This window comes from Nycticebus coucang, chromosome 2 (assembly GCF_027406575.1).
Source record: "Nycticebus coucang isolate mNycCou1 chromosome 2, mNycCou1.pri, whole genome shotgun sequence".
Taxonomy (NCBI): domain Eukaryota; kingdom Metazoa; phylum Chordata; class Mammalia; order Primates; family Lorisidae; genus Nycticebus; species Nycticebus coucang.
Genome location: NC_069781.1, coordinates 25,803,855 through 25,826,389, shown reverse-complemented (window position 1 = coordinate 25,826,389; position 22,535 = coordinate 25,803,855). Strand labels below are relative to the sequence as shown.

Genomic DNA, 22,535 nt, shown 5'->3' with positions numbered 1-22,535 from the left:
ATCATTGTTGCAAACAGGCAATTAAAGAAAACAAAGCAAGAACAAAAAAGAGCTGAATAATAAATAATAGGATGAAAATCAGTTCGGAGGAAGAGTTGTCTGTGAGACTTACTTCTGGGCCCACCCAGCCCCTAAAACCCAGGTGACAGATTCTGTGCCCTTCTTCCCCTCCGACATTTAAGAGAAGCAAAGGTGCAGTAAAGGTCCTGTAAGTGCATGCTTACGTTTTCTGGGTAGTTGATTATCAAAAGTGAAATTTCAATGCCAAAGATAAGGACGTTTTTGGTTTGAATAGACAGAGCTGATTACATTCCCAAAGACAACAGAAATTCATTCTACCGCACAATCAGTTCTGTTTTACTTTTTGCCAATCTGATCAGCAAAATATGGTATTTCATAATTGCTTTAATTCATCTTCCCCTCTCTTTCATATTTATTGACCAGCTGAGTTTCCTTTTCTATACATTGCCTGTTTATATCACTGGCCCATTTTTAAATTGGGCTTCCTGGGTGTGTTTCCTACCTATGTGTAGGAGCTTCCTTGTTAAGGACATTTAATTCTGTCTTTTATACATGTTACTAATATGTTTCCCAGTTTATCATTTGCCTTTTGATTTCACTTTTGGTGTTTGTTCAGTGTACAAAAAAATAAATAAGTTAAGTAGTCAATTGTATAGCTTTTCTTTATAAATTCTTATGAATTCTCCCCATACATAAATTTATTCCTATATTCTAAAGTTTCTTCTTTTTTTCACCTTTTAATCTTCAATCTTTCTGAGATTTACTTTTCTATAGATGGTACGGGCAGAAGAGGTCCAACTTTATTTTCTTCATGATACATTAATCAGTATCAGTGATTAAATAGGTGATTCTTTTCCCATTTAAAGCTCATCTTTATCCCATATTTTAATTACTCACATAGAACTCAAGGTTATTTCTGGACTCAATTACATTTCTCTGAACTATGTATCCTGTATCAAGATAAAATTGTTTTTATTTTCACTGCTTCATAGAATTTCTTTTTAGGTCAGATTCACCTCATATTTAATAATTCAATTCTCGAAGTGGTAAGAAATGTACTTTTTGCTTTAAAAAAAAAAAAAACAGGTAACTTTGTAAAATAGAAAATACCAGGATCCCTTTGTTCTCGTTCTAGATTTGGACCCACCCTACACAATCAGGGACGAATTTCACGTTTCAAATATGTGAAAGACGTGTTTGTAAATATAACACTAAAAGCCCAATCTAAAGGGTGTCATTACACCGTGAACACAGTCATTTCCTCCTGGCTCAGAACATGTATTAAGAGAAAGTCAACGTATTTACAAACAGGACTTAATAATTCTCATGATAGAGTTTGCCCCCCAATAGGAAAACTAAACATTGTTTTGTTTCAAAAAGTTACAAATGTAGTGCTTGAAAAATCCAGCAGGTAAGCAACAGGACTACTTAGAACCCGTTTTGGAACTGTCTGCTAGCATCCTAGCAGGCTTCGGTTCAGGAAGCCTTTTTTTCACAGGAGGGAGCGGGAAGGAGATGAAGTTGCTATTTACATCCCAGTCTGCACGTCTCAGTACCACCTGTCCATCTTCTTGAACTTTTCATAGTGATAGTCGTCAGGGGCTATCACTGGCTGTTAGGAGGGCTCCACTCAGCCTCTGGCTTCTCTGCATCACCCACTCTCAGAGGTCGGGCTTTGGGCTCTTCTTTGTTTCTCCTTATGGGAGCGTTGAGCTTCTCGTGATAAAATCGGTTGCACTGCAGATAATTCACAGCCATGTTGGTGGGCACAAAGAACGTCTCACTGTCTTTCTTCTTGTTCTGCTGCTCTGTCAGCAGACTGGCCTTGGCATCCTCCATGGAAATGATATTTTCTATTTTAGCATCAATGCCAAGGTCTACTTCAGGGATACCACTCAGCTTCTGGTTGGAAAGCATCTCCTCAGTCTTTGCTGAGGAAACATGCATGTTTTCTGGAAGTTCATAGAGACGGTCCTCTGCAGTCTTTGGTTTGACTTTCTGCTCCTCATGTTCCACGACCCCCTTTCTCTTCTTTAGCTCTGTCTCAATGCACATCATCATGTCTGCATCCTCTTCCCTTCCGTTGGTTTCTGCAGAAAACCAAGTCCCCAAGGGAAGGTCTCCCCCCTCACTGATCTTACCTTTGCCCCTTTCCTTCAGTTTCTTCATATCCACCATGCCGCCTGACTTCATTTGAGAGTGGTAATCCACTAGAGTGGTCTCTTTTTGTACCTTCTCTCCCCCCAGTGGAGCCACAGCACTCACCCCAGTGGTTCTTTTCCTCAAGTTCTGCACCTTTCTGGTCTCTTCCAGTTCTAATTGAACCTCCTCTTGCTCATCTTCCTCCGACTTTGAGTCAGCTCACACTGATGAAAAGTCTTCATAGTGACTGGCATGGTGGTGCCGGTCCATGGTCCAGCCCCTGACCCACTGTCCAACCACTGCACTGTTGCTTCATAGAATTTTATTTTTTTTTATTTTATTATTATTTTTTTTTATTGTTGGGGATTCGTTGAGGGTACAATAAGCCAGTTACACTGATTGTAATTGTTAGGTAAAGTCCCTCTTGCAATCATGTCTTGCCCCCATGAAGTGTGACACACACCAAGGCCCCACCCCCCTCCCTCCATCCCTCTTTCTGCTTCCCCCCCCCATAACCTTAATTATCATTAATTGTCCTCATATCAAGATTGAGTACATAGGATTCATGCTTCTCCATTCTTGTGATGCTTTACTAAGAATAATGCCTTCCACTTCCATCCAGGTTAATACGAAGGATGTAAAGTCTCCATTTTTTTAATGGCTGAATAGTATTCCATGGTATACATATACCACAGCTTGTTAATCCATTCCTGGGTTGGTGGGCATTTAGGCTGTTTCCACATTTTGGCGATTGTAAATTGAGCTGCAATAAACAGTCTAGTACAAGTGTCCTTATGATAAAAGGATTTTTTTCCTTCTGGGTAGATGCCCAGTAATGGGATTGCAGGATCAAATGGGAGGTCTAGCTTGAGTGCTTTGAGGTTTCTCCATACTTCCTTCCAGAAAGGTTGTACTAGTTTGCAGTCCCACCAGCAGTGTAAAAGTGTTCCCTTCTCCCCACATCCACGCCAGCATCTGCAGTTTTGAGATTTTGTGATGTGGGCCATTCTCACTGGGGTTAGATGATATCTCAGAGTTGTTTTGATTTGCATTTCTCTAATATAGAGAGATGATGAACATTTTTTCATGTGTTTGTTAGCCATTCGTCTGTCATCTTTAGAGAAAGTCCTACTCATGTCTCTTGCCCATTGATATATGGGATTGTTGGCTTTTTTCATGTGGATTAATTTGAGTTCTCTATAGATCCTAGTTATCAAGCTTTTGTCTGATTGAAAATATGCAAATATCCTTTCCCATTGTGTAGGTTGTCTCTTTGCCTTGGTTATTGTCTCCTTAGCTGTACAGAAGCTTTTCAGTTTAATGAAGTCCCATTTGTTTATTTTTGTTGTTGTTGCAATTGCCATGGCAGTCTTCTTCATGAAGTTTTCCCCCAGGCCAATATCTTCCAGTGTTTTTCCTATGCTTTCTTGGAGGATTTTTACTGTTTCATGCCTTAAATTTAAGTCCTTTATCCATCATGAATCAATTTTTGTGAGTGGGGAAAGGTGTGGGTCCAGTTTCAGTCTTTTACATGTAGACATCCAGTTCTCCCAACACCATTTATTGAATAGGGAGTCTTTCCCCCAAGGTAAGTTCTTGTTTGGTTTATCAAAGATTAGGTGGTTATAAGATGTTAGTTTCCTTTCTTGGTTTTCAATTTGATTCCAAGTGTCTATGTCTCTGTTTTTGTGCCAGTACCATGCTGTCTTGAGCACTATGGTTTTGTAGTACAGACTAAAATCTGGTATACTGATGCCCCCAGCTTTATTTTTATTACTATGAACTGCCTTAGCTATACGGGGTTTTTTTCCGGTTCCATACAAAACGCAGAATCATTTTTTCCAAATCTTGAAAGTACGATGTAGGTACTTTGATAGGAATGGCATTGAATAGGTAGATTGCTTGGGAAGTATAGACATTTTAACAATGTTGATTCTTCCCATCCATGAGCATGGTATGTTCTTCCATTTGTTAATATCCTCTGCTATTTCATTTCTGAGGATTTCATAGTTTTCTTTATAGAGGTCCTTCACCTCCTTCGTTAGGTATATTCCTAGGTATTTCATTTTCTTTGAAACTATGGTGAAGGGAGTTGTGTCCTTAATTAGCTTCTCATCTTGACTGTTACTGGTGTATACAAAGGCTACTGACTTGTGGACATTGATTTTATATCCTGAAACATTACTGTATTTTTTGATGACTTCTAGGAGTCTTGTGGTTGAGTCTTTGGGGTTCTCTAAGTATAAGATCATGTCGTCAGCAAAGAGGGAGAGTTTGACCTCCTCTGCTCCCATTTGGATTCCCTTTATTTCCTTGTCTTGCCTAATTGTATTGGCTAGAACTTCCAGCACTATGTTGAATAGTAAAGGTGACAGAGGACAACCTTGTCTGGTTCCAGTTCTAAGAGGAAAAGCTTTGAGTTTTACTCCATTCAGTAAAATATTGGCTGTGGGTTGGTCATAGATAGCTTCAATCAGTTTTAGAAATGTGCCACCTATGCCTATACTCTTCAGTGTTCTAATTAGAAAAGGATGCTGGATTTTATCAAATGCTTTTTCTGCATCTATTGAGAGGATCATGTGATCTTTATTTTTGCCTCTGTTAATATGGTGGATAACGTTTATGGACTTGCGTATGTTAAACCAGCCTTGCATCCCTGGGATGAAGCCTACTTGATCATGATGAATGACTTTTTTGATGATAAGCTGTAATCTATTGGCTAGAATTTTGTTGAGAATTTTTCCATCTATATTCATGAGTGAGATTGGTCTGAAATTCTCCTTTTTGTTTGGGTCTTTTCCTGGTTTTGGTATCAGGGTGATGTTTGCTTCATAGAATGTGTTGGGGAAGATTCCTTCTTCCTCAGTTTTTTGGAATAATTTCTGCAGTACAGGAATAAACTCTTCCTTGAAGGTTTGATAGAATTCTGGAGTGAAGCCATCTGGACCAGGGCATTTTTTGGTTGGAAGCTTTTTTATTGTTTCTTTGATCTCAGTGCTTGAAATTGGTCTGTTCAGGAGGTCTAGTTCTTCCTGGCTAAGACTAGGGAGAGGGTGTGATTCTAAATATTGATTCATTTCCTTCACATTGTCAAATTTCTGGGCATAGAGTTTCTGGTAGTATTCAGAGATGATCTCTTGTATCTCTGTGGGATCAGTTGTTATTTCCCCTTTATCGTTTCTGATTGAGGTTACTAGAGATTTTACTTTTCTATTTCTAGTTAGTCTGGCCAATGGCTTATCTATTTTATTTATTTTTTCAAAAAACCAACTTCTTGTTTCATTAATTTTCTGAATGATTCTTTTGTTTTCAATTTCATTGATCTCTGATTTGATTTTGGATATTTCTTCTCTTCTACTGAGTTTAGGCTTAGATTGTTCTTCTTTTTCCAATTCCATAAGATCTCTTGTGAGATTGTTGATGTGCTCTCTTTCTCTTTTTCGAATGTAGGCATCTAAAGCGATGAATTTTCCTCTCAAAACTGCTTTTGCAGTATCCCACAGGCTTTGGTAGCTTGTGTCTTCATTGTTGTTATGCTTAAGGAAGTTAATGATTTCCTGTTTTATTTCTTCCTGCACCCATCTGTTATTCAACAGAAGATTGTTTAATTTCCATGCCTTTGGGTGGGGTCGAGCATTTTTGTTAGAGTTGAGTTCCACCTTTAGTGCCTTATGGTCTGAGAAGATACAAGGTAAAATTTCAATTCTTTTGATTCTGTTGATATTTGTTTTGTGTCCCAGGATATGATCAATTTTGGAGAATGTTCCATGGGGTGATGAGAAGAATGTATATTCTTTATCTTTGGGGTGGAGTGTTCTATATGCGTCTATCAAGCATAGTTGTTCTAGGGTCTCATTTAAATCTCTTATATCTTTGTTTAATTTCTGTTTAGAGGATCTGTCCAGCTCTGTAAGAAATGATGAATGACTTTTTTGATGATAAGCTGTAATCTATTGGCTAGGATTTTGTTGAGAATTTTTCCATCTATATTCATGAGTGAGATTGGTCTGAAATTCTCCTTTTTGTTTAAAGGAGACTTTAAAGTCCCCTGTTATGATGGTATTATCAGATATCATATTGCTCAGACTGAGTAAGGTCTGCTTCAAGAATCTGGGAGGATTTAAATTGGGTGCATAAATATTTAGAATTGAAATGTCTTCTTGTTGTATTTTTCCCTTGACCAATATAAAGTGACCATCTTTGTCTTTTTTGACTTTAGTTGCTTTAAATCCACATGTATCTGAAAATAAGATTGCAACTCCTCTTTTCTTCTGAATTCCATTTGCCTGAAAAATTATCTTCCAACCCTTGACTCGGAGCTTTAATTTGTCTTTTGAAGCCAGGTGTGTTTCTTGCAGACAGCAAATGGATGGCTTGTGTTTTTTAATCCAGTCAGCCAATCTATGTCTCTTCAGTGGGGAATTCAAGCCATTAACATTTATTGAGATAATTGATAAGTGTGGTAGTATTCTATTCATCTTATTTGGTGAGAGTCCATTGCTTAGTTTTATCTTTTGCATCAGTGTGCAGGTTAGGTTCTGTCCTTTGATTTCTGAGTTCTTACTTTGCTGCTGATCCATTGTGATGGTCAGTGTGCAGAACAGGTTGAAGTATTTCCTGTAGAGCTGGTCTTGTTGTGGCGAATTTCCTCAATGTTTGTATATCCGTAAATGATTTGATTTCTCCGTCAATTTTGAAGCTTAGCTTAGCAGGGTACAGAATTCTGGGCTGAAAATTGTTCTGCTTAAGTTGATTAAAGGTAGATGACCATTGTCTTCTTGCTTGGAAAGTTTCATTAGAGAAGTCTGTGGTCACTCTGATGGATTTGCCCCTGTAGGTCAACTGGCGCTTACTCCTGGCAGCTTGCAGAATCTTTTCTTTGGTCTTGACTTTGGACAGGTTCATCACAATGTGTCTTGGAGAAGCTCGGTTAGACTTGAGGCCACCTGGGGTCCAATAGCCCTCTGAAAGCAGTGTGTCAGAATCTATGGTGATGTTTGGGAAATTTTCTTTTATAATATTCTCTAGTGTGGCTTCCATTCCTCTGGGGCATTCTTCTTCCCCTTCTGGAATTCCTATAACTCGTATGTTGGAACGCTTCATAAAGTCCCATAATTCTGACAGTGAACGTTCTGCTTTCTCTCTCTTCTTTTCTGCCTCTTTACTGTCTGAGTTATCTCAAGAACTTTGTCTTCTACCTTTGAAATTCTTTCTTCTGCATGGTCTAACCTGTTGCTGATACTTTCCATTGCATCTTTAAGTTCCCTAATTGACTGTTTCAGTTCCTTCAGGTCTGCTATATCCTTTTTATATTCTTCATATCGTTCATCTCTTATTTGATTCTGTTTTGGATTTCCTTTTGGTTATTTTCCACTTTATTAGCAATTTCCTTCATTGTTTCCATCATTTCTTTCATTGTTTTCAACATGTGTATTCTAAATTCCCTTTCTGTCATTCCTAACGTTTCTTTACAGGTGGAATCATCTGCAGTAGCTACCTCATGGTCCCTTGGCGGGGTTGTTCTAGACTGGTTCTTCATGTTGCCTGGAGTTTTCTGCTGATTCTTCCTCATGAGTGATTTCTTTTATCTGTTTCCTTGCCCTAATTTTCCTTTCACTTCCTCTTGCTCTTTAAGTTCTCGTGCCTGTGGACTAAGGGTTACAGGACCAGAAGGGTGAGAAGGTTGAAGAGCAAAAAAGGGATGAAAGAAAGGAGGACAGAGTGATAAGAAAAAAAAGAAAGAGAAAGGAGAGGGGGTGGGTATAAGGAATATTGACAAAAAGAAGAGAGGCACAGAAAGAGGGAGACAGGGCAATATAGGTGTACAGTAGGGTACTTTGACACAACCTTAAAAAAAAAACCCACCTTCTGGGGGTGCCCAGTTGGGTGGTTCCCTTGAGGTCAGCAGCTCTTTGCTAACCTGATCAGACACAGTACCCCACCTCCACCAAGTAGAGAGGAAAGACAAAAATGCTATAAATGAAACCAAAACAAGCAAACAGAAAACTTTGCGGGGATAAAATTGGGTGAAAAACCAAATGATAGCAGTAGAAACACTAGCAAAAATGAAGTTCTAGTTATTAAAAAAGGCAGCAATGGGAAATTATAATTAAACTAGAAAAATGGAGAAAGAAAAAGGCATCTGTTTGGAAAAGATTGAAATTAAAAAACAAAAGAACATCAACAACGTCAAAATAAACAAAAAAAAACAACCAAACAAAAAAAAAAAAGAAAAAAATACACAACCAAAAACAAAGCAGTTTGTATATGTTATTGAATATTGTCTGGGCAACACGTGGTCTTCTGGGGTATGAGATGTTAATCACAGTTCTGATACGACTGGAGGCTGCTGATTTCTCAAGCCCCAGCAGGTAGACAGCCTAAATCTCTCTTCAGCCCACTTAAAGGCACTTTGAACTTGTAAACTTGCTGAGCAGAAGCTTTCCCAGCTTTCTCTCTGGAATCACTGCTGAAGTGGCTATCCACTTACCCAGTGTGCCAAAACCAGTCTCACTCTGCCCCTGAGGTTTAGGGCTGCAAGGCGGCTCAGACCCCACCCTTAGGCTACTTGGTTGCTGAGTTACCAGCTCCCACCCATTTCTAGCTCTGCGACCCTGAGGGCGGAGCTTGCCGGGGCAGATCACTGACGATGGTTCCGTGTGACCCACTGCCAAACACTATTAGCTCCGTCTGGCTCAGTGGCTCAGACTGGGGCCCTAGACAACGGCCAAAGTTCTCCGCACTCCCACTCAGGCCCTCCCCAAGGCAGTTCAACTCAGTGCCAAGTCCAAGGACACCAAAACAGTTCACAGGTAAGGCCTTTCTGGTTTGCAGTCTCGCTGCTACTGAACTTACAGTTGTGGGCGGGTTTAGACGGATTGAACACACGCGACCACTTGCCGGTTTTCCACTGTTTTAGTCCTCCTCTTAGGGTCCAGAAGTCTCTCACTGACTCCCTGTATCCTCCTAGGAGTGATGATAGGCAGATCCCACCAGCCAGAGATGCCTGGAGTCCTATCTCCCCAGACTCACGGTGCCCAGATGCAAGGAAGCTGTTACTCCGCCGCCATCTTGCTCTGCCTCCGCTTCATAGAATTTTAAATGGCAGGTGGGTGAGGTGGCTCACACCTGTAATCCTAACACTCTGGGAGACTGAGGCGGGTGGATGGCTTGAGCTCAGGAGTTCAAGACCAGGCTGAGCAAGAGCAAGACATCTCTACTAAGAATAGAAAACCTAGCCAGGCATAGTCATGCACACCAGTAGTCCCAGCTACTGGGGAGGCCAAGGGGTGACCGAGTGAGACTCTGTCTAAAAAAAAAAAGTAGGAATCCTCTCTCTCGAGCCTTTCTCTAGTAAAAAACTAAAAATATCTTGAGTAGACAGAGAACAGACTACTAGTTTATTTTAAATTTTTCGAGATTCCCTTGGGGACATTTCCCCTAAGCACATCAGCTCATGCTGGCTTCCTCCTAGACCTCTGATGCCACCACCATCCCCACAGTCCAGACTCCTTGGAACCTCACACCTCCCCATCTTCATTGCTAACACGTGTTGCCCTCAGGGACATTATTATGTCATTACCATTTTCAGTCTTTCTGCCCCATACTCCTCCATTAATTCATGATGCAGACCTTGAAACATTTTTTCTTTTTTTGAGATAGAACATCATAGCTCACAGCAACCTCAAACTCTTGGGCTCAGACGATCCCCTTGCCTCAGCTCCCAGTAGCTGGGACTACAGGTGCCCACCACAACTCCTGGCAAGTTTTTATTTTTGGTAGAGAGTCTTGCTCTTGCTCAGGCGGGTCTTGAACTCCTGAGCTCAAGTAATCCACCCACCTCAGCCTCCAAGAGTGCTAAGATTAAAGGTGAGCACCACCACACCTGGCCCAATTTTTCATACACCCAAATACAGGAATACATGGATACTAAATTTTAATCAGTCTTTCATACACTTGGTAGAGACATACATGGAATTTTATAAACACCTAAATCTCAAAATTTTCCAATATTCACTTACCCCCATTCTTCCTAGTCTCTCTTCTGAAATCTTAATTACATGTATTTTAAACTTTACTTTCTGTCTTTCATATCTCAATCTCTCCATTACATCTTGCCCACCTTTTTCTGTTTTTTGTTCTAGGTAATTTCTTTAAATCTTTCTTCCAGGTTTGCTAATTCTCTCTTTGCCTATATTTAATATTCTGTTTAACTCATTTGATTTTTTTAAATTTAAATTTTGGAACAGATACTAAAGCCACATGACTTAATCGAAATGATATGAAAAGGTATAAATAGAGAAGTTTCATCTCTATACCATTCTCATTCGCCACCCATAGGTAACCTTTTTAATGAGTTTGGGGTTTTTTTGTTGGTTTTTCTGTTTGTTTGTTTTGTTTTGTTTTGTTTTTAAGACAGAACCTCATAGCTCACAGCAACCTCAAACTCTTAGGTTCAAGTGAATCTCTTGCCTCAGCTTCCCAATTAGCTGGGACTGCAGGTGCTGCCATAGCACCCAGCTATTTTTAGAGACGAGGTCTCGCTCTGGCTCAGGCTGGTCTCGAACTTGTGAGCTCAGGCAATCCACTCTCCTCGGCCTCCCAGAGTGCTAGGATTACAGGTGTAAGCCACTGTATGTGGCCTTTTAATTAGTTTCTAATGTGCATTTCTGATGTTTCTTCATACAGGTAAACACATGTAAGTAGTCTTATTTTTCTCTTTTGCTTACACAAAAGTTAGCACACTACACATACATACTAAAGCAGTTTAATTTTTTTTCCCTTGAAAGTATATATGAGACATGTTTCCACTTGGTTATTTTTAAATCTTCCCAGTCACAGAGGATAGTCTCTGATTACTTACTTTTTCTTTTTTTTTTTTTTTTTGGCCAGGGCTGGGTTTGAACCCACCACCTCTGACATATGGGGCCAGCGCCCTACTCCTTTGAGCCACAGGCACCACCCACTTACTCATTTTTTCAAATTCAGTCTTTACTTCTATAAATATTCTGTGCATGGTTATTTTGTATTCTGCATCTAATAATTCCAGTGCCGAAGTCCCTGGAATCTCTGCCTGGTAACTGTAGGTTCAACTTTCAGTCACAGTGACTTGTTTCCTTGAATATCTTTGAGATGATAAAGTTCATATATAACAGGGACCCTGACGATCAAAATTGAAGATGCTTTTCTCCATAAAGAATTCACTTTGGTTTCTGCCAGGAAGTAGGGCCAAGGGGTGTTACTGACCTGCAATAACTTCAGCATCATTCCAAGGTCTTCTCTTTAATCTGACAGCCTCAACCAACACTTTCTAAATATTACCCTACAACTAGCCTACTAGGGCACCAGCCACATACACTGGAGCTGGCAGGTTTGAACTTAGCCCAGGCCCGCCAAACAACAATGACAACTACAACCAAAAAAATAGCTGGGCATTGTGGCAGGTGCCTGTAGTCCCAGCTACTTGGGAGGCTGAGGCGAGAGAATTGCTTAAGCCCAAGAGTTTGAGGTTGCTGTGAACTGTGATGCCACAGCACTCTACCCAGGGCAACATAGTGAGACTCTGTTCCCATCCCCCCCCCAAAAAAAAAAAAGAAAAATGGTAGCAGAAGTGCATGTTAACCCTAGAGCCCTGCATCCAAACAAACAGGAAGGAACAGAAGTAACTAAAGATAAAGAAAAGAACTTTGTACCGTAGCAAGGAAAGGCCCCAACATAATACTATGCACTCTGAAGAATTCAATTGGCTATAATGTCATTGGGAACAAATTCAGAGAGTCCCATGACTCTCTAGTTCATGAGCATGGTGCAGTGTGGCAGGTCCTAAGTGTAAGAATTCTAAAGAATCCAACAGGAATAATGTGCAAGCTGCTAGAAGAATAAGAAATACTTTCCCTTTGAGCCCATTGACCCATCACAGATGCCTAAGGAACGTGGTGTTGCAAGAGATGCTGCCCTGCTGACGCACCATTTCTTGTCCATTATCACTTCCTATCAGATTAGAACGGTATCTGCAAGCGAAGTCTACTTCACAACCACAGGGAACATGAACAGTCCCATGTTGACACAATTGGAAAACCAGGATGGAAAAGGACAGATAATTCCTATGCTATTTAAACTGTTCTAAAGCAGAGAAAGAGGAAATTCTTGCCAATTAACAAAAACAAATGTATTGCATTTTATATACACAAGAGAAAACTAGAGATATCTCAAAATTGATTTCAAAAAAGTTCTTAAGAAAGCATTAGCAAATAGAATCTCAGTACACCATGATTACAACTGTTTATTCTGGGAAAGTCGAGGTGGCTAAATGTTAAGATGTCTATTAATGTTGATGAAGTTAAGAGCAGGTGATCCTGTGGACGATGTGAACAAAAAAATTTCATAAAATTTAGTGTCCATTCCTGATACATGTTCTTTGCAAAATGGGATTAGGTGAATATTTCCTTAACATCAGAACAAACCTTTTTTTTCTTTTTTTGAGACAGATTCTTACTCTGGCACCCTGTGTAAAATGCTGTGGCTTCATAGCTCACAGCAACCTCAAATTCTTCAGCCTCAGCCTCCTGAGTAGCTGGGACTTCAGCCAACTGCCACATGCCTGGTTTGTTTTCTTTTTCTTTCTTTCTTCCTTCCTTCCTACCTTCGTTCCTTTCCTCCTTTCTTTCTTTTTTTTTTAGTAGAGACGTGGTCTCCGTCTTACTCAGGCTGGTCTCAAACTACTGAGCTCAAGCAATCCACCCACCTCCACCTCCCAGAGTGCTGGGATTATAGGTGTGAGCCACTGTGCCTGGCCTAAAATTTTGAACCAAAAGCTGAAATGATGCTTAGTGATTATATACTTATAATCTTCGTAGTATGACACTGCTATTATATGACAGACATTGCAATTAGACAAGAGAACAAAATAAGAGGCTTAACTATTGGCATGAAGAAGACAAAATTTGTAGATAAATGAGGAGGTCTAGCCTATAGCTCACAGGCCCCAGGCAGATTATTTGAGTATTGTTTTGCTTATCCGTGATATCAGATATCTGAAAAATATTCACAGACCTTTTGTTTTGCTCATCAGCCTTCCTTAGTGTTTGTGTATTTAATGTGTGACCCAAGACAATGCTTATCTTCCAAAGTGCAGCAGAAAAGAAATAAGGTTGGACGCTCCTTAGAGATTCAGCTGAAAACTGTTGAAAAGCAAAAGACTAAGTTCAGAGACTTTTCAAGATATAATCTTAATATTCAAAAATCTAAAGTCTTATAATGTATAAAAATATAATCCAAAATTAAGATATTTGTACAAGTATAAAAAATACAAAATACTTACAAATAAATTTGAAATATTTGGAAAAAACCCAGAAATTTTCCGAGAAATAAAAATATGTGACCAAGTAAAAAGGCATACCTTGTTAGTGGACAGAAATACTTAGTATAGTGTAAAATACATATTCTTTCAAAATAATCTAGAAAATCATTATAATCTGATCAAAATCCTAACGATCTTTGGTGGAGGGAACGTTTGAAAAAAGTATTTAAATTGCATAATACAGAAGTAGTATTTCAAATCAGTGGTGACTGGGAAAAAGTAACCACATAATTGTGCTATTATAATTGTGATGAATAGGATGAAGGAAAATAGAGATTGGTGTGAAATGTTTCTGTTGTTGTTTTTTTTTGAGACGGAGTCTCACTATGTCACCCTCAGTAGAGTGTCGTAGCATCACAGCTCACAGCAACCTCAAACTCTTGGGCTTAAGTAATTCTCTTGCCTCAGTCTCTTGAGTAGCTAGGATTACAGGTGCCTGCAACAATGCCTGGCCATTTTTTGGTTGCAGTTGTCATTGTAATTTAGCAGGCCTGGGCCAGGCTTGAACCTACCAGCCTGGTGTATGTGGCTGGCGCCCTACTCACTGAGCTATGGGCACTGAGCCCATTTTTTGGCATTCTGAGTTCACAAGTTAAAGCCTTTTTGATCGTATTTGATTTTAGGAATAAGTAAAAGTCATTTGCCACATACCCCAGTTTATTTTTTTTTAAGTAAAAAAAGTCCAGCTGCCAAGTTTAATGATATATATTTTACATACATATATAATATTTTTACTTATATAGAGAGAAAGCTAGAGAAAACTATGAGGTGACAAGGATAATTGAGTCTTTCATAACTCATAAACCCATTCTGAAGGCAATTCCTAAAGGTGACTTATACAGATTTTTTTTTTAAACACAAATAGTATCACAGGGATAAGCGTTTAATATTTCAAAGTAACTACTCAGAAGAGCAAACAAAATTTAGGTGAATAGTATGTTTTGTGGAAAACTCATTAGAGTCACGATTTGCCTAGAAGATGTTGTCTTTTAAAATGTTATTGTGAACAGTTAAGGACTCTATTCCATTCACAATAGTGCCAATGAAGATGAAATATTTGGGAATTTATCTAACAAAGGACGTGAAAGATATCTATAGAGAGAACTATGAAACTCTAAGGAAAGAAAAAGCTGAAAATGTTAACAAATGGAAAAACATACCATGCTCATGGCTGGGAAGAATCAACATTGTTAAAATGTCCATACTACCCAAAGCAATATACAATATTAATGCAATCCCTATTAAAGCTCCACTGTCATACTTTAAAGATCTTGAAAAAACAATACTTTGTTTTATATGGAATCAGAAAAAATCTTGAATAGCCAAGACATTACTCAGAAATAAAAACAAAGCAGGAGGAATCACACTACCAGACCTTAGACTATACTACAAATCGATAGTGATCAAAACAGCATGGTACTGGCACAAAAACAGAGAAGTAGATGTCTGGAACAGAATAGAGAACCAAGAGATGAATCCTGCTACTTACCATTATTTGATCTTTGACAAGCCAATTAAAAACATTTCAGTGGGGATAAGATTCCCTATTTAACAAATGGTGCTGGGTGAACTGGCTGGCAACCTGTAGAAGACTGAAACTGGACCCACACCTTTCCATTAACTAAGATAGACTCTCACTGGATTAAAGATTTAAACTTAAGACATGAAACTATAAAAATAATAGCAGAGAGTTCAGGGAAAACCCTTGAAGAAATTGGTCTGGGCGAGTTTTTTATGAGGAGGACCCCCCGGGCAATTGAAGCAGCTTCAAAAATACACTACTGGGACCTGATCAAACTAAAAAGCTTATGCACAGCCAAGAACACAATAAGTAAAGCAAGCAGACAGCCCTCAGAATGGGAGAAGATATTCGCAGGTTATGTCTACAACGAAGGTTTAATGACAAGAATCCAGAGAACTCAAACGTATAAGCAAGAAAAGAACAAGTGATCCCATCACAGGCTGGGCAAGGGACTTGAAGAGAAACTTCTCTGAAGAAGACAGGCGCACAGCCTACAGACATATGAAAAAATGCTCATCATCTTTAATCATCAGAGAAATGCAAATCAAAACTACTCTGAGATATCATCTAACTCCAGTAAGATTAGCCGGTATCACAAAATCCCAAGACCAGAGATGTTGGCGTGGATGTGGAGAAAAGGGAACACTTCTACACTGCTGGTGGGAATGCAAATTAATACATTCCTTTTGGAAAGGTGTTTGGAGAACACTTAGAGATCTAAAAATAGATTTGCCATTCAATCCTATAATTCCTCTACTAGGCATATACCCAGAAGACCAAAAATCACATCATAACAAAGGTATTTGTATCAGAATGTTTACTGCAGCCCAATTCATAATTGCTAAGTCATGGAAAAAGCCCAAGTGTCCATCGATCCACGAATGGATTAATAAATTGTGATATATGTACACCATAGAATATTATGCAGCCTTAAAGAAAGATGGAGACTTTACCTCTTTCATGTTTACATGGATGGAGCTAGAACATATTCTTCTTAGTAAAGTATCTCAAGAATGGAAGAAAAAGCATCCAATGTACTCAGCCCTACTATGAAACTAATTTATAGCTTTCACAGGAAAGCTATAACCCAGTTATAACCCAAGAATAGGGGGAAGGGGGAAAGGGAGGTGAAGGAGGGGGGAGGTGGGCAGAGGGAGGGTGATTGGTGGGATTACACCTGCGGTGCATCTTACAAGGGTACATGTGAAACTTAGTAAATGTAGAATGTAAATGTCTTAACACAATAACTAAGAAAATGCCAGGAAGGCTATGTTAACCAGTGTGATGAAAATGTGTCAAATGGTCTATAAAAACAGTGTATGGTGCCCCATGATCATATTTTTTTTTTTTTTTTGGCCGGGGCTAGGTTTGAACTCACCACCTCCGGCATATGGGACCGGCGCCCTACTCCTTGAGCCACAGGCGCCGCCCCCCATGATCACATTAATGTACACAGCTATGATTTAATGCAAAATAAATAAATAAAATAAAATGCTGTTGTGAAAAGCTTAATAAGCTAATTTTTCTCATTCTTTATTCACTTCCCTGTACCCCTCAACACTCAGCCAATCCAATGTGCCATCAAATTTTTTATTTTTACTTTGGTGATGTCTCTCTTACATTAGATCCTTCTTCTCTAGCCCCCATCTCAATCTTTAATGTTGCTCTTCTTAGAGTTTTGGGTTTTTTGGTTTTTTTTTGTTTGTTTGTTTTTTGGAGACAGAGCCTCAAGCTGTCGCCCTGGGTAGAGTGTCTGGCATCACAGCTCACAGCAACCTCCAACTCCTGAGCTTAAGCTATTCTCTTCCTCAGCCTTCCAAGTAGCTAGGACTATAGGTGCCCGCCACAATGCCCAGCTATTTTTTGGTTGTTGTCATTGTTTGGCAGGCTCAGGCTGGATTCGAACCCGACAGCTCTGGTATGTGGCTGGTGCCTTAGCCCCTTGAGCTATAGGCACTGAGCCTCTTCTTAAAGCTTTATGTGTTGGTTCACATCTTACATACACACACACACACACACACCCCCCTAGAATTTCCCTCCTACTCTTCTCTACTTGACAAACCCTACTGATCCTTCAAGGTCAACTCAAACTCCACCTGTGTGGCCTTTGCTGGCCTCTTGCACTTACTCTGTCACTTCTCTTGTCACTCTGTGTAGAGTAAAAATTCCTTCACTTGAAAGAGCCAAGGAAGGTGTTGTTGGGTGTCATGAAAGGAAGCTTGGACTGATTTCTCAATCACAGGAAATTCAGGGTCAAAATTAAAGCAAAGGACATTAGTTCATTTCAGTTGGGTGAAAGTCCAATTTGCTAACAATAAATGCTAAGTTAACAACAAGAAAGACTCAATAAATGCTAAATTAAGAACAGGAAGGACTCAATAAATGCTAAATTAACAACAGGAAGGACTCAATTTTATACTTTCAGCCTCAGTCTTTTGGAACCACATTTGGAAGTTTTCTGGGTACACTCTGTAGCGAGAACACACATCTAGTCCTCCTTTGGGTATAATTAAGAAGTATGATTCAGGGTGGTGCCTGTAGCTCAACGGAGTAAGGCACCGGCCCCATATGCCAGAGGTGGTGTGTTCAAACCCAGCCCTGGCCAAAAACTGCAAAAAAAAAAAAAAAAAAGAAGTATGATTCAAAAAGATGAGATCAATCAGAACCATCAGAGAATGGGAATATTAGCCAAGAAAAGAAAAAATTAGTACTCCTAATAGAAAGATTGAAGATACATGCTGTATGAGCTAGGACAAAAATCATATCTATTATTTTGATAGTAAAAAATTTGGCCAGCCTTCTGATGTCTGTACCCTCAACACTCAGCCTGTCCCAATATTCTCACATTCTTTATGTTGCTTAATTTTCTCTGGTGTAAGAAAATGAAATTACAGGTGTAGCAGCAAAAACACAGGCAACAAAATCAAAAATAGACAACTGAGATTTCATCAAACTAACGTTTCTGCACAGCAAAGGAAATAATCAACAAAATGAAAAGGCAAACTACCAAATGAAAGAAAATATTTATAAACTATACATTGATAAAGCATTAATACTCAAAATAATATACAAGGAACTCATACAACTCTATAGCAAAAAAATAAAAAGGAAAGAAAAGAAAAGAACCTGATTTTTTTTTTTTTTTTTTGTAGAGACAGAGTCTCACTTTATGGCCCTCGGTAGAGTGCCGTGGCCTCACACAGCTCACAGCAACCTCCAACTCCTGGGCTTAAGTGATTCTCTTGCCTCAGCCTCCCGAGTAGCTGGGACTATAGGCGCCCGCCACAACGCCCAGCTATTTTTTGGTTGCAGTTTGGCCCGGGCCGGGTTTGAACCCACCACCCTTGGTATATGGGGCCAGCGCCTTACTGACTGAGCCACAGGCGCCGCCCAGAACCTGATTTTTTTAATGGGCAAAGGACCTTACTAGATATTTTCTTCCAAAGACATACAAATAGCCAAGAGGTATATGAAAAGGTGTATCACATCACTAATTATCAGGGAAATGCTCATCAAAACCACAGTGAGATATCCTGTCACACTTATTAGGATAGTTATGATAAAAAGTCAAAAGATAACAAGTGTCAAAAAATTAAAAATAGAGCTACAGTATGATCCAGCAATCCCACTTCTGTGTATATATCCAAGGGAAATGAAATCAGCATGTTGAAAAAATGCTGCACTCCCATATTCATGACAGCATTATTCAAGATAATGGAAACATCCTAACTGCCCATCCGTGGATAAATGGATAAAGAAAATGGGAAACATATACACACACATATATTAATATAAGAATGTTAGTCAGCTTTTTTAAAAAAGAAGGAAATCCTGCCATTTGCGACAACACAGATGAACCTAGAGGACATTTTTTCTAATTGAGATGAGCCAGACACAGAGAGACAGATACTGCATGACCTTACTCAGACACGGAAACTTGAAAGTGTAGAACCCAGTGGAAGCCACAGAAGGGTGGTTACCGGGGGCTGAGAGTGTGGGGGAAATGGGGAAATACTACATATTGGTCAAAGGATAAGATGAATAAGTTCTAGAGACCTGACGTACAGCATGGTGACTATACGTAATTAATAATGTATTATATACTCGAAATCTGCTATAAGAGTAGATCAAGTGTTCTCATCACACATGCAAAAAGGGGTAACAGGTAGATATGTTAATTACTTCATTACATCATTTCCCAACGTCTACATTGTATCCAGTCATCACTTTGCACACTTCCAGTACATACAGGTTTTACTTGTCAGTCATGCCTCAGTAAAACAGGACCAAAAATACAGATATGACTTGCATAGAAAAATATTAGCAGATTTGTTATGAAATATCTGCTTTTTTTTCCCCCTGCAGAAAGTCCTTATAGTTTTTCTTATTGATGTGTAAGTTTACGTAATAAGCCTATTAATGCTTTGTTAACCATATGTATAACAGACAAGTATTTCCCAAATGGCTAGACATTTATTCCCACGTTTCTCTAATAATCCATCATTCCCTATAGATTTAAAATTGCCACCAAGGCTTTACTCTTAGCAGGGAGGATGTGTGCATCTCTAAAGGACAGGTGCTAAGAGTAGGCTTAAGGGTGGGCCCAGAACAACTGCACTCAGAAAACTTGTAGTTTTTTGTTTGTTTGTTTTGTTTTGTTTTTTTAATGAAAACTGTAGTGATTCAGCAACATTATGGCTGGGAATAACAGAGAAATAATCTCCACATTTTGATCTCAGAATATGTGGCAAAAATATTGAGTTTGGAACATTTCTAAAATGCAATTTAACTCAGACTAACTTCAGCTATGATTTCTATTACTCTGCATCAAATCCCATCCCTTTGTGTTATGGAAGATTAAAACCCAAATTTCCTTTTATCATAAGCACACGCTATACATTTTATTAAAACAGACATAAGGCCAGGTGGGTTGTAATGCTAGCACCCTGGGAGGCCAAGGCAGGTGGATCACTTGAGCTCATGAGTTTGAGACCAACCTGAGCAAGAATGAGGCCTCATCTCCACTAAAAAAAAAAAAAAAACCAGAAAAATGGCATGTGCCTGTAGTCCCAGTTACTCAGCCAGCTGAGGCAGGAGGATCTCTTGTACCTAAGAGTTTCAGGTTGCTCTGAGTTATGACTCTATGGCATTCAACCCTAGGGTGACAGAATGAGAGTCTGTCTCAAAAATAATAATAATAAATAATAAATAATAAAATAAATAAAAACAGACATAAATGGCTTTATCACTACCCTTGCAATGTTGTTCCTGAAGAATCTCATTGGAATTAGATTGGAAATTCACTAAGATCAGAGGATTTTGGAGCTTCTCATTGGAAAACACTCGATTAGCAAAGCCAGGCATCTTCTCCTTTAGGCTTAGTGCCAGGTTCTCATTTCACTTGGAAAGTACCTATTTGAAAAAGGCGTTTTCCTGTTGCTCTGTTTACACAATTTCTTTTCCTTTCCGTTTACCAGAAACCCGCACAGTGGTTAACCAAGCAAGCAATTATGCAAAGAAGAACTCTTTACTACACTAAAAATGGTAAATCGGTTTGTAAATTTTCATTAGAGTTTCCCTAAATTCTGTTGAACACACAGCAGCAAAGTACAGGTAGTATCCACCGAATCTTTTGGGGAAACTGGGTAAGCTCTAGGGATTGAGGGTGAGCTGCCCACGTTAGGTGGGCAGTAAAGGGCCAATGGGCAACCCAGCGCAGGCAGGGGAGGACAATGACCAGGTCAGCTTTAGAAAGCTGAGCATGCAACACAATCAATACAGACCACAGTCACGGGCTGAGGGTGGAGTAGACATGGTGAGACCTCCAAGGCACACCGTCACCTGCCCAAGACCATGCAGCATCATGATCTCTCCAGTAAAGGCAAACTGCTCCGTTCCTCTCACCCAGTGACAAGCCTCGGTTTGCCTATGCCTGGCTCCCGCTAAGATCCGTGTGCTCTCAGAGCTGAATCTTCCAGATGGCTTCCAGCTCTCACTCCAACCCCACCTGAGCAGGTCAGAGGCAGGCAGCGACAGCCTCCAGGTTGAAGGAGAGGACATTATGAACAGGAGTGAAGGAAAGTGGCCGACAGCAGTGTGGGTTAAACTGTCCCACATAAGCCGCACGAGGCAAGTCTGTAATGGGTTAAAAATGGCTTTTGCTAACGGAAGGGCAAAAAGAGAGCTGGGCTCCCCCTGAGGCTTACACAGAGCCTATTTGTTCGGAAGTAAAAATCTGGAACCGTTTCTCTGATGTCATGCTCCCGTTAAGCCCACGTGGTCAGAGGCTAACAATCTCTCCGCTGGAGATATGGGCCAGAGGTGGACAAGTGTTAAAAACATATTGTCTCTGGAGCCTAAAGGGCTCTGCCCTGTGGAGGAACAAAGTCATTACTCCATTATGAGGCAAACTAAGTGTGTGCTTGAGGGATTTTATTTCCCTTTCTTCCCTAGGAGTTCTTTGTGATTTTTATTTAGATACCTTGCTCAAGAGTTAACACATGTCTGAGAAGAAAGAAAAAGCAGAAAAAATAGTGCTGGTTTGTAGACTTGGTGTCTCCCCCCAAGTTAAGTTTAGATAGAAAGAGTTAGAGATCATAGATTAAGTGTGTATGTGACCACCAGTGTATATAAGGTGGTCAAGAATAAAGATCCTTTGCTACACGCCATCCCATGCGGTGTAGTCTGTTTCTCGTTTACCCTTAATAATTGCAGGAGCAAGCTTGCACCTGCGGCAAAGCTGCTGTTCTCTTGTGTCTCCGGACACACAACACAGCAGAATGTGTTACAGGTGGAGACCGTGAGGTATGGTCTCCAGAGATGGAGATGGAGACCAGTCCTTTTGCCTTTGTGGTTTTCCTTCAGTCTCCGTCTAATGGAGGGAATGAAGATCACAGGAAGCCAAGTCAGACTCAGCAGGTTTTGTGCCCTTGGCGGAAAGCTGGAGCGGGGGCCAGGTTTAGGCTGGAGCCTTCCAGGCTCACAACCTTATATCATCCCCCTCATAGGGCTGCCTGCAGCGTGGACATTTACATTCTCTAGCCAGGCCCTTGTCCAATGCAAGACGTGCATAGCCCAGCCTCTGCTCTCTGCCTGCCTTTCCCCAGGCTCCATAATGACTGTCCTTCTTTTGTGGGCACTGCCCACCTTTAGGCAGTAGGCAGCCTCACTGCAGAGAGCCTCTCTGCTGGCCCTCACCTGCACTGGCAAAGTCCATGAAGACCACTAGGACACCTGAGCTCTCCAATTCTGGTGTGCAGGTCTGTGACACCCCAAGTCACAGTGATCATCCCAAGAGAACCCAAGTTCCCTCAGGCCCTTGGAATTGAGTTGCCCTTCAAGCCTTGGGTGCACTTTTCATTGACAAGCACAGTGCGGTGGACAGAGGGAGTCGCAACTCATGGCTCAGAACTGTGGGTTCTCTCACCCCCCAGCCTCAGCCCATCTCCGCTGCACACAGCTGCTGCCGGGTCTTTCTTTGGCCAGAGAGGG

At 40.2% G+C, this 22,535-nt stretch overlaps 1 pseudogene; it reads right to left on the bottom strand.

The window, feature by feature from the left end:
• Positions 1-1,570: 1,570 nt before the first annotated feature.
• LOC128596182 (splicing factor C9orf78-like) lies at positions 1,571-22,260 on the bottom strand (annotated as a pseudogene).
• Between the last annotated feature and the right edge of the window lie 275 nt (positions 22,261-22,535).